Source organism: Physella acuta, unplaced genomic scaffold (genome assembly GCF_028476545.2).
Source record: "Physella acuta isolate Inbredline_101_S28 unplaced genomic scaffold, ASM2847654v3 ptg000264l, whole genome shotgun sequence".
Lineage (NCBI taxonomy): Eukaryota > Metazoa > Mollusca > Gastropoda > Physidae > Physella > Physella acuta.
Window position 1 is genome coordinate 691,636 of NW_026731783.1, and position 14,254 is coordinate 705,889.

The 14,254-nt window shown below is 34.4% G+C and overlaps 1 pseudogene; it reads right to left on the bottom strand.

The window, feature by feature from the left end:
* Positions 1–3,029: 3,029 nt before the first annotated feature.
* Positions 3,030–6,726, bottom strand: LOC131939064 (26S proteasome non-ATPase regulatory subunit 13-like; annotated as a pseudogene).
* Between the last annotated feature and the right edge of the window lie 7,528 nt (positions 6,727–14,254).

Below are 14,254 nucleotides of genomic sequence, written 5' to 3' on the forward strand. Positions count from 1 at the left end.
GAACCCGTTCACTAATTATTTAACAACAGTGCCGCAAAGGTTTCTATCATAGCCCTAACCTGGTTTAAATATTGGGGTGTCGGCGCCCCACGTACATGTGTGGTTGAGCGCCCAAAGTTTTCTATCATATCCCTAACATGGTTTAAATATTGGGGTGTCGGCGCCCCACGTACATGTATGGTTGAGCCCCCAAAGTTTTCTATCGTAGCCCTAACATGGTTTAAATATTGGGGGGTCGGCGCCCCTTGTACATGTGTGGTTGAGCGCCCAAAGTTTTCTATCGTAGCCCTAACATGGTTTAAATATTGGGGTGTCGGCGCCCCACGTACATGTGTGGTTGAGCGCCCAAAGTTTCCCAGTGCCTGTCTTAGCACACGGGGTCCGCCTATTGGATGACCTGCACAGCGGGATCAGTCGCGATACAATAGGGTTCTCCTCCGGCGCCCCGGGCTCCCATATGAGCACTATGGCCCCTACATTCGTTTAAAAGGTGTGCTCTTCTTCACCATTGATGAGGGTAGTCAGAGTGAACTAAATATTTATTTACTGCACATTTTGATGCGTCTCGGTGGTAGTGTGGACAAACTAGCGACCTAGTAACTACCATAACCAAAGAAATACAGAGCAGACACAATTAACTAAATGAGATCTGAAAAACAGGATTAACATGATTGGTGAGCTGACATATATGGATCAGTTAGCATTCAGACGAATAATTGCATAATCGTATTTACAAGAGAAAAGTACAAAAAGTCGTCAACAGTTCCTACAGTGGATTAAAACAAATTATGGTCATAATCCAGAGCAAATTGAAAACCAATTGCGTTGTGTTTTTTGCCATAGTTGGATCCGCTGGCGATGTGAAAAATGCAAAAAAACCACTTTGTGTTGAACGACCTTGTTTTGGACAATTTCACTGCTAATCTGCCCAGTGTAACCAGCTGAGTACACCCCTTTACCTTTTTGGCTATGTGAGTTTCTCTGTATTTTTGTAATAAATGTGGTAATCTACCCAATATGCCTTGATAAATACAATTAAATGTAATTTGTATATGTTGTTTTATGTTGGGCTTTAATGGGTTAATCAGCTTTTGATACAACATAGTGTGTATGCTTACAGCTGTTGTTATAACAAAACTTGTCGTTGTTGCATGAAACAGATGATTTTAGATACTGATGTCCGATAATAAAATAGGTTTGTTGGGTTGTTAGTAGTATTATAATCTCGACTAATTTTATGGTTAGAAATTAGGGTTAGGCGTATGGTATGACTAGGGTTGGTGTTAGGGACAGGGTTAGCATTGACATTAGCCAGCCATGTGTGTATTTAGTTAACTACCAGTAACCTAACACCCCTTTTTAAAGAAGATTTTATTATCGGACACTGGTATAAATATTCCCCCATGGCACTATGTTCGCATCAACTACAACATATGTATTCGGCTTTCTATAACTCGGACGACACGCTTTGTGTATATTTAACTTCAATCTGTCAGAATATGTTACTCTTAAAACAACATTAATAATAGATGTAGACTGGCTGATCTTCACATTTCAGCAACAGTAACGTATAATTATATAAGTAGATGTAATGTAATGTAAGATAGTTTTGTATAGAATTATATGTTTACTTAATTTCTAAAAAATAACAAAATAGCAAGCTGGCCGACTTGAAGGTGACGATGTAACAGATGTAACATCAACATTCACTAAATGAACCTCTAGTGTACGGTTTAACTACCAGCATATCACACGATCCTGACAACGTCTATGTTAGACCCTTGCTTTCCTAGATATGATTAATAATCATATCTGTACATTGTACAGGTTAATATTTTCTCTCAAAAATAATTGTTTCCAAGCGCTATCAGTATAGAGTGAACGTCATAGAATGTCATGTTTTGCACTTTATAGAAACATGTATGCACACATATCACTGTTTTAAAATATAATATTATATACTTTTTAAATTTGAAATAAGCATGCTGCTTCATGATCTTCGCGTTTTAAAAGATAAAAAATAGGTTACTTATATTTATCCCGTATTTTCCTAAAACGTTTTAATTCTTTATTATGACGAATTAGATGGCGATTATTTTGCACGTTCGTTAATGTTGTTTCCCTTGTATAGTTTAAGTTAAACGTGATATTAAAAAAAAAAAAAGCCCCAAAATGACTCAACAATTGACTGCCAACAAGCAGAGCAGATACATAACAAACAGCAAATAATTTTCTTTTCAGCCAAAAGAGAGAATTAGGAATAGACGTTACTGATTTTTTTTATGTTATTTCTTTTTAAACAGATTGACTAGTTAAGAATAAGCCGTGTGTGATTAAAGAACCGTAAAAACGGATTAAAATTGATCAGCTGACTGTGTTTGTGAGGTATGTTTCGCACAACTACCTTTACAATGTGGAAAAAAAGTTTTAATGAGTGCTTGATAATATTGCTGCCAGTGCAGTGCCAGTGCCACTATTCTCTACATGATGGCTAATGCTTTTAATACAATTTAATTTATTATCAGCATCTGACAGTCATAAACTCAAAGATCAAAACTTGTCGATTAAAAACGCGAATTAACTAACAACTGTGGTTTAAACTGTATAATGAACCATTTTGGTGCATCGATTTACTTCAGTCAAATAAATGAAGAGACTCAATTAAATTATGGGTTTTCATTAACTTTTTCTCTCTCTGTCTAATGTAGACAACATATTACATGTAGATTGAAGGCAACATGGTATGTGTCTAATGTAGACAACATATTATATGTAGATTGAAGACAACATGTTATGCATTTTAATCCCAACAAGTCACACTGGTGAACATAATTGTATTCCCCATTACAACTGTCCCTTATGTTAATTGTTCATTTATCAAAATGGACTTTTTAAAAAAAAAATTCAATTATAATGTATTTCACGGGCATTTAAACAAATGATAAGTGACCAAATTATTTATTTCCTTGACAAAGTATCAAAACTTACAATCATAATTGACTATTATTTATGCAATACTTGCTCAATAATTATTTGAGAATACCATAAGTAGTTGTTTGTACCAAGCGTTCCATCAAGCCAATATCTTTTCCAAACAACTCAAGGCGAGTCTGCATGCCGGAAATATGTTTGCGATCCTTTAGGCTGTACCCATGTCATGTGACATTTCTGTTCTATTTCATCAAGTGTAGACAACAGGTTATGTGTCGAGTGTAGACAACAGGTTATGTGTCGAGTGTAGACAACATGTTATGTGTCGAGTGTAGACAACAGGTTATGTGTCGAGTGTAGACAACAGGTTATGTGTCGAGTGTAGACAACATGTTATGTGTCGAGTGTAGACAACAGGTTATGTGTCGAGTGTAGACAACATGATATGTGTCGAGTGTAGACAACAGGTTATGTGTCGAGTGTAGACAACATGTTATGTGTCGAGTGTAGACAACAGGTTATGTGTCGAGTGTAGATAACAGGTTATGTGTCGAGTGTAGACAACATGATATGTGTCGAGTGTAGACAACAGGTTATGTGTCGAGTGTAGACAACAGGTTATGTGTCGAGTGTAGACAACATGTTATGTGTCGAGTGTAGACAACAGGTTATGTGTCGAGTGTAGACAACAGGTTATGTGTCGAGTGTAGACAACATGATATGTGTCGAGTGTAGACAAAATGTTATGTGTCGAGTGTAGACAACAGGTTATGTGTCGAGTGTAGACAACAGGTTATGTGTCGAGTGTAGACAACATGTTATGTGTCGAGTGTAGACAACAGGTTATGTGTCGAGTGTAGACAACAGGTTATGTGTCGAGTGTAGACAACATGTTATGTGTCGAGTGTAGACAACAGGTTATGTGTCGAGTGTAGACAACAGGTTATGTGTCGAGTGTAGACAACATGTTATGTGTCGAGTGTAGACAACAGGTTATGTGTCGAGTGTAGACAACATGTTATATGTCGAGTGTAGACAACAGGTTATGTGTCGAGTGTAGACAACAGGTTATGTGTCGAGTGTAGACAACATGTTATGTGTCGAGTGTAGACAACATGATATGTGTCGAGTGTAGACAACAGGTTATGTGTCGAGTGTAGACAACATGTTATGTGTCGAGTGTAGACAACAGGTTATGTGTCGAGTGTAGACAACAGGTTATGTGTCGAGTGTAGACAACATGATATGTGTCGAGTGTAGACAACAGGTTATGTGTCGAGTGTAGACAACAGGTTATGTGTCGAGTGTAGACAACATGTTATGTGTCGAGTGTAGACAACACGTTATGTGTCGAGTGTAGACAACAGGTTATGTGTCGAGTGTAGACAACATGATATGTGTCGAGTGTAGACAAAATGTTATGTGTCGAGTGTAGACAACAGGTTATGTGTCGAGTGTAGACAACAGGTTATGTGTCGAGTGTAGACAACATGTTATGTGTCGAGTGTAGACAACAGGTTATGTGTCGAGTGTAGACAACAGGTTATGTGTCGAGTGTAGACAACATGTTATGTGTCGAGTGTAGACAACAGGTTATGTGTCGAGTGTAGACAACAGGTTATGTGTCGAGTGTAGACAACATGATATGTGTCGAGTGTAGACAAAATGTTATGTGTCGAGTGTAGACAACATGTTATGTGTCGAGTGTAGACACCATGTTATGTGTTGAGTGTAGACAACAGGTTATGTGTCAAGTGTAGACAACAGGTTATGTGTCGAGTGTAGACAACAGGTTATGTGTCGAGTGTAGACAACATGTTATGTGTCGAGTGTAGACAACAGGTTATGTGTCGAGTGTAGACAACAGGTTATGTGTCGAGTGTAGACAACATGGTATGTGTCGAGTGTAGACAACATGATATGTGTCGAGTGTAGACAACAGGTTATATGTTGAGTGAAGACAACATGTTATGTTGCAATACTGCAATACTGCCTCAATAATTATTTGAGAATACCATAAGCAGTTGTTTGTACCAGGCGTACCATCAAGCCAATATATTTTCCAAACAACTCAAGGCGAGTCTGCTTGCAGGAAATCTGTTTGCGATCCTGTAGGCTGTACCCATATCATGTGACATTTCTGTTCTATTACATCAATAGATTATCTCACTAACCCAAGCCTCACAGCTTTAATGACTAACAGCTCAACCAGATTTGTGTTAATTTTGACAGTCTGGGCAATACTATCAAATGTCCGTTGTGTATCTGTTGCTGGCCTTTGGAATATCATCTCCATCAAACATAACAGATTGATCTAGTTTCCTAGTTACAAGTTCATTGACTTTCAGATCCGGCTGAGTAGACCATTTATCCTTCAGTCCTATGATGTTGTCAATATCTCCGCTGTTAAAGGCATACAGAAGATCAACCAGCCATTCTTTATCTGTGCCCTTCAAGGATGCCAAGATATCATGGGCAAGGAGCTCACCAAAATTGGATACACCCTCGCCTATTACAGCTGCTAAATAAAACGATATTAAAAGCTCTCTCTACCTGCTCGGTTTTTGGCATGTCTATCTGTACAGCCTAAGAACCTAAGGGTCTCTTGATAGTACTGGGCATGGTTGCTCATTAGTTTATGATAGTCGCTCGTTAGTTCATAGAAGCGTCCATGTACTGTGGTCACTCCATCTATATCATTTAAAATCTTCTCTCACTCTTCCATTAGGGCCTTCACTGGAGGGAATTCTTTATTCCGGAGATATATTTTACCCATTGTAGTCATACACAAAACATTTGACTTCTTCACTGGCTTTAACTTTCTCTTCCATTTTCTCAAGAAAGTATATGGCTTGTTTGGGATCTGGGTATTGCTGGACAACATAAACACATAGCTCAGGCAGAGAGAGGGGGGGGGGGGTGATTATGTGCTCACAATCGGACAGGGAATTTTCATACAAGCAAAAAAAAAATACTTTCCAGCAATTACAAAATGTAAGAACAAACAAAATATGTATATGAAATTAAGTAGGCCTACTCAACAAGTATTGAACTCAATATTTCACTATACTTTGGATCTATCTTAATTTATCATAATTCAGATGACTAAATTTGATGACTGTTCAAACTTTACTGGTACTTGCATAACTGAAAGTATCATTTAGTACAGTTAAAAAAAAATGTGTAAGTCCAAAAAATGTATTTCCTATCAAACTAAAATGTCCCCCCCCCCCCCCCCCCCACAAAATGAATCTAAAAACTACATCTGACAGAATGAAGATATTGTTTACGGCAATATAATGACCAACTTGTACCGTCAATAAAGCTGACCTGATCGGTTGTCTTTGATAGATGTATAACGCTTTGCCACAGTTTCAGTAATTGATGTATTCACCGCTTTTTAAGACAGATATAATAAAAAGATAAATTATGTTTGCTAGTATCAATATATTATATTGATAATTTAATTGCGTGCAATTATTGGCCCTTTTTGTTATAAAAGAAAAAAAAAATGAATGATATCAAAATATCATGAAGTTAATTTTTAAGTTATCGCCCTTAAAATGTTTTCGAAAAGACTAGACATTTGGAAACATTTATCTTTGTTGCAATATTACTTGCGTATTTAATTAATATTGGGATATGTTAACTGAATGTAACGCTGTATGATATTTATCACGTTAGTATTCCATATGTTTAGATAACCTCTTATTCATACAATTAATTTTGAAGCGTTTTCTAACTAGTGCACCCGAACGTAAAAATATTATGTTTTAAATGCATACGTCTTGTCATGCATAACTTGTGTTTTAAATATTACGTGTCTACCATGTGTGGTGTATGTGTCAAAGAATATTATTTGATTTGGCCAATGGTTTATTTAAACATTATAATAAAACACAACTCGTATTACAACATTTTAAGCCCCATTATTAAAAAAAAAAATGTATTAATTAGTGATTGGTTATTCTGTGGAGACAGGGTATACGCTAATATAGTTGTACAAATCGAACCTTACTTATACATGTATGTACACATGGAACCTGGCTTATACAATATGTATGTACAAATAAAACCTGGCTTATAAATGCATGTAAAATTAACACTTGGCTTGTAACTTTTTTTGTTTTGATTTGTGTTGAGTGGTGTGGACTAATAACTATTAATGAAATACATTTGAAAATTAAAAAAAAAAATAAAATAAGATAAGTAACTGAGTTTTTGTAGCTTCAACATTTCTCAAACACAGCTTCGATGTAAAGGCTGTGATCACATAGTTTAATCATTGTATTATGTTAATAATGTATTATAAATCTGCATGTATTTAAAACATGTTTTTTTTTATCACTTCCCATTTTGCTTTAAAAATGTTGTAAGGGAAATAATTTCTAAGAATGTCTTTAGTGAAGAAAAAAAACAACAAAACACAGTACAACCGTCAAAGCTAAATAACAACATTGCTATGTATTCAATATATATTAATTTTAAAAAATGTTTTGTTACGAACATATATTATTATTTTTGCAGAATATCTAACAAATATATAAAATTGACTCATAATTTAAAAAGTGTAACGGTATTTATATATTTTAAATTGTATTACTTGAGAGAAATCTTCGGTTTTAATTTTCATGACATATTTTACGTGATATTTCTACAATTGCAATTGAAAATAAAACAATAGTTAGTCAACTACACTGTGAACATGATGTGCGGCGCTACAAGCGACGTAAAGGAAGCCAATGAAGAAATCCATGAGCTGGTTAAAGAGATCCGTGAAGAATTAGAGAAGAAAGTGGAGAAAACATACCCAGATTTTAAAGCCGTGTCTTTTAAATCACAGGTCCAGATTCTTGTTAATGATGGTGAAAATGTCAATGTAAGAATTTTCCGTCCTTTGCCACACACAAATGACGGTCCAAAAGTTCACAGCTATCAGGAAAACAAGACTAAAGATGATGCGCTTGCATACTTTTAATTAAATTTTAACAAGTGATTTTTTAGCGCAATTTCCATTCTGGAGAATTGCGTTTATTAACTCGTCTTTTCTGGGAATGTGTGTCCGGGCTTTAATTCGTATCTCTTCCTCAACGAAGCAATATCGATGACTAGTTCCAAAAGCAATTATGTTAAGCAAGATACCAGGATGAACATAGGCCAAAACAATTTCGGGTTTCTTTCATGAATTTCCCGGAAAAGCCAAAAAATATCGCAAAAATGCAGTTTTTGGCCCATATCTCGGCAACCAGACCACTTAGCGACTTGAAACATTTACCAATCGATTTCTGCCATAATTAAGAACAATATTGCCGAAGAAAGTTTTCAAAAATATCCTTTCGTTCGGTCACAACAAATTGTTTGAATTAATTAAAATTTGGACCAAATTAGTAGCATGTTTATCCAACCACACCACACGCGTCAATAGCTGCGCCATCACGTTCAATGGCTGCGAGATGACGTTCGGTAGCGAGGAGTGCAATGGTTTTAGTCATGTAACTCTATTGTAAATAAAACATGTAAAATACTGAAAAAAATTAATAAAAAACGTTCTAATAACTAACCAATGGTTTTACTAACCCTGCTCTTGATTTAGGCTACGACAGAGCTATTTTTAGATAACATAATGAAATTGCGCTAAAATTGTCACTAGACTTTTTTTAATTACTTGTTTAAACTTATGTGGTAATTTTGATAGCCTTTATTATTAACAAGCAGGGAATGGTGTATGATGATCATTGTACTGCTTATTTCATTGCATTTATATTAATAAAAATTATCTGTTAAAAATAGATTACTATTATTTCATATATTCGCTACTAACATATTTGCTTAGCTTTATGGTACAAATAATTTAGAAAGACATTTGCTTATCTGAAATTTTAAGCTGTTTGGCATTAATTCTTATGTTGTCCTACATCTGGCTGAAGGAATCTGTGAATAAATATTTTAGTGATTTTTGCCTTATTTTCCTACATAAATGATCTCATTTGATATTATATACATTACTGTCAATTTTATTTTGTGTTTTTTTTTATTAAATCTGTCAAACAATCAATTAAAATTTCACTTTAGAGGGAGGTAAATATGATGGAAAAGTAACAACTAAAGACAAAAAGGTATCTACCTTTACAAGTTACATTTAAATCTATTTTATTTGTCAATTATGTTTGTGTATTCAAATTAAAATATTCATACTTCAAAAAAAATTCAAAAAAAAATTAATTAATTAAAAAAAAAAACAATTAAAACTAATGAAAGTAACTTCTTCTTCCATTCGAAGTAACAACCTGCATGCGATGTGGCAGATGAAGTAGAGATCAACTGTTTCTTGAGATAATACATTATCAGATGACCTGACATATACTAGATTAAGGTGTCATCATACCATCTTAAACTAAATTAATCTATCTGAAACGTGAAAATGAACTATATATGTAAACCTAGTCTGTTGTTTGTAATAAAATAAAACTCAATATGCATTAATCAATCAGTAATTAAAATGTCTTTAATCTGACCAATCAGCAAAACAGAAAGTTGGGCACTAAATAAAATGACTGTTTCTAGCAATAATATAAAGCTTATTAACACGAAAAAATATGATTGTATAGACAGTGGGAGCTTATCACAGACTGATAACTGCTAACAGTATCATACTATTTTTTTTAATTTAGAAAATATTTCCCGATACTAAATCTTGCCTAGCCCAGGTACCCAAGGATCAATATATAGTCTGTAATGCTTGCAATCTGGTTCTGTACGAAAAATATACTAAACGAGTTAGCAATCAATGCAAGCAATAACATTTTCTGACATTTTCTGAATAAACCTAAAACTCGCCTATGATATAGTGCAACATGTATTTGAACGAACGAACACAGTGTCCAGAGTTACTTCCAGGCATCTCTTCGGGGGGGGGGGGGGGACTCTCTAGCGACCCAAAACACTTACATGTAACCTCCGTAAACAAGGACGCCAAAGGGTGTATATTGTGGTACCATACATATTTTTACTTTCTCGTACAGATTTACCATTTCAAGTATTTCATACTATATTGGTTAGAATTCTAAATCAGTAAAGATACTGCCTGGAACAAAATGTGGTTTTTTATTTTACTTTCTCCGTTCATAATATTACATCAGTATCAGGATTGTGCTGACACCAGATGGTATATGGGTGGTAGGTGCGGTGAGATGGGTGGATGGGTGATAGATACATGAGTGGTTGGTGTGGGGTGATGGGTGGATGGGTGATAGATACATGAGTGGTGAATGATGGATGGATACAATAATGGCCCTCGCACAGACACACTTGTTAAAACTAACACTGGCGACTGAAATCAATTAAGAAACATGCAAGGCACATGTAAAACACGTTTAAGACAAATTTAAGACACATTGAAGACGCGCTTCTACATTGTAATATATATTAAACACATACATGATTTAAACGTGTGTGTTAAACAATTCGTTGTATTAATGCAATAACTATCAACTTCGTAAGATATTGTATCGGGAAAATGGCAAGCTGCTATAACTGTCAACGCGGCCAACTAAGTACTGGTAGGATTTCAATTTAATTATGAAATAACAGTAGAAATAACGCGTTTTACTAATGTGATAAATATCATACAGTGTTACATTCGTTGAAAATATCCCAATATATATTAAGTAATTATGCCATTAGGCTAGAATGAATGTTTCTAATATACTACTGTCTTATTCGAAAACATTTCAAGGGCAATAACCAAAAAAATATAACTTCCACAGTACTTGATATAATTGAATTTTCTTTTTGTATACTAAAAAAGGCCAATAGTTTCAAACAATTAATTATAAAGATACGATGTTGATACATGGAAACAGTTTTAGCTTTATTCTTGTATGTGTCTTTAAAAAATGGATGACTAAATTAATTACAAAAACAGTAGCCAAGCATTTTACATGTATCAAAGACGATCGATAGGGTAACTTCATTTTTTAGTTTGGAACATCTGGATGATTTCCTACATTCTTTTCATCTTAGTGTCAAATGTAATTATTAGTTTAATTTTGTTGGCGCACATTTTAGTGTGATAGAAATAATTTATTTTGGACGGTATTTTTTTTAACTGTATTGCAATATACTGTGATTTATCAAGTACGAGTTAAGTTTGAAGACATTCATCAAATAGAAATAAATTTAAACTGAGTGACACTACTTAGCCCAGAGCAGGCACACTGACAGACAGAAACCAAACATACACCGTATTCCCATCTTTATCTATATATATAGATACGATATTTGTTTTAAAAAATATTGACTTTCTGAATTATGATACATAAAAGATAGCTCCAACGTGTAGTGAAATATTGAGTCAATAATTGTGGAACACACAATTTCAAATACATTGTTTTGTTTGTTTTTACATGTTGAAGTTGATCGAAAGTAGAAAATTAACCACACTTTAAGTACGTAAAAAACATTTTTTTAAATATCTAATTTCTTTACTTCAAGAATTTGACTTTCAAACAAACGGAACATAAATACAAACACATAATTAAGTTGTGTTCATTTATTTTACTGAACGAAACCGATACACCGAAATAATTCATTAAATAGTTTAAACCAGGGGTCTCCAAACTTTTCAGACCGAGGGCCGCATCGACTATCAAATATCAGTTCGGGGGCCAGAGTTTCTTCAAGGCATATCTTCGGTGTTATGGACCCCCCCCCCCCCCCCCCCCCCCAAAAAAAAAAAAAAAAAAAGAAAAAAAAAACTCCACCGCCCCGCACCCAACAACATATAGAGAAGAGAAAAAAAATAGGAAAGAAACATTGTCGAGGGCCGACAACACACTCGAGGTCCATCACACTCGCCATCTTTACCACAGCTAATGTCCATATATTTATCACTCAAAGCTTGCTGATGAATAATAGAGTGCAGGAGCATTGGTTGTAGAATATTTTTCTCATTCGCTTGTCCAACCAAGCCTTTCTTTATGCCACTAATGTACTTTTCCCCATCAACAGTCAGGTAACTGAGGTTAGTCCAGTCTAAGTTATAATCAGCAAATGTTTTCTTTAACTCATTGAATATATCCTTTCCGGTAACAGTGCCATACATATTATGTAGGGAAGCCAGCTCTTGTGTTATGTTCATGTTTTCATCCACACCCCTAATGAACACAAGCAGTTGAGAGGTGGAACAGCTGTCCAGCGACTCATCCATTGCAATTAAAAAATAGTGAAACGTGCTTGTATTTTTCGCTATTTGAGTCACAATGTTTTCACCAATGTCTGCAAAAGTATATGCACCCAAAGATACATTTTCAAATTGTTTTGAATTTTCTGGGCAAAGTTCCTCAGTCACCTCTAACAGGCATTTTTTTCCGTGGACAAAAAAGGGCTCCGCGGGCCGGATGAGAGGACATTGCGGGCCGCATCCGGCCCGCGGGCCGTAGTTTGGAGACCCCTGGTTTAAACCCACAGTTGTTGGTTAATTCGCTGTTTTAATCGACAAAATGTAATCTTTGAGTAAACCGTCAATTTTAGGCCGTCTATTATTGAGTCATGTTTGGGCCCAAAAGAAAGTTGGGAAACTAACCTAATGGCTGTTTAGCTGATACGTAAATCCTACAGTGTATATAGTGTTGTACTAAACTAAACCATTAACTAATTTTAAATTAAAATTGTCAATCAGTTTAAAATTGCCGTGGGTATGTACTTTTTTATATCAATTTTTAAAACAAAATTAAACGATTAAGTAATTTTAATTACAATTGTCAATCCGTTTAGAATTGCCGTAGTTATGTACTTTTATATCAATTTTTAAAACTAAACTAAATTTGCTTAACAGTTGCCTTTGCTTGAATTTAAACTATTCAATGGAGAAAACATTAACAAAAGTGCATAATTATCGCTATTAGGAAGAGTGTTTCTATTTAAAAAAAAAAAACTGACGATATCATTAAGCGAACTACTTAAAAAACAATGTAATTGTCTATAGTTACATAAATATGAAATAGTAGCCTACGTGCACACATTTTGCCTTGAGATCCGAAACATACCATTAAATGTCATTAAAATAATATCTCATTGTTTTAATATTTTTTATTGTTTTTTGCAGAAAGTATGTCAGCATACTAAATCTTGTCTAGCCCTGCACTGATACCCAGGAATCAATGTATTGTGTGTAATGATTGCAATCAGTTTCAGTACGTAGAATATTGCAAGCAAGTAAGCAATAAATGCCAGCAATAACATTTTCTGACAGGGGTTGAAATAACCAAAAACTCGACATTTAGCAATAGTTATTTGGACGTACTAAGCATTGTCATATCTTATTATGTAAAAGTAAATAAAATATTCGAATAAAGTCATGTTATTCTTGTCTTTTACTATGAACCACACTGACCCCATGGTACCAAACACGAGATTTGTTATTAAGGCATCAGAGCAGGCTTAAACAATGAATGGGAAATAAAAATAATAAAACATAATTATATGGTCTATATATTCAACATATTTACTAGCACTAATGCTGCTGAAGTGATACAACAAATAGATCAAATGACTGCACTGGACTATAAGAATAAACTGATTGTAATAAACATCATATTCAACGCAAGTAGATACACAATCTCCTGCATTCAATCTGTGAATGGCTACATAATAATACATAGCTATATGTCAAGTGTAGACATCAAGTTATTAGTTAAACTAGTTGTTTCGTTGAGTAGAAGTGGAACAGGCATTAGTTAGTTAGGTTAAAGTTTAGGAGTTGATAGAAGTCTGGGAATAGAATCAAGATGTATAGTTGAATAGGTTTTAGAACAGATGTATTGTAAAATTAGAAATATTATATGTTATATACGTGTGTAATAATTAACTTTCACTCATTGAACTTGGAACCTGATGATTCCTAATATTTCACATTGAGGAAATCCGTTTGCTGTACGTTTTGAAAATGACTTTTTATTTTAAATTTCAAACAAAAATTGTTATTGATTATAATTTTATTTAAAACGCTAATGATTCATCTGATCAACCTGCTTTCCAGACATCAATGAAATAAATGTGCAACTGTATAAAAAGCATACAGTTTAAATTGTTTTAGGAGTGTTAGTTCAAAGTTCTCTCCCATACTATGTTTATTACCACAAGGTAAGGGATGCTACTTTAGAAACAGTTCAGAAACTCTCAGAAACAAATTAATAACTAAATTGTACAATTGAAACTTTGTCGTTATTTGTACGAATTACAATTGCTTTAAAACATAAGTGATATTATTGTATCAATCGAAATGCTTTTTAGGTTTTTATCGATTTTAAAATTGTATCTCGAA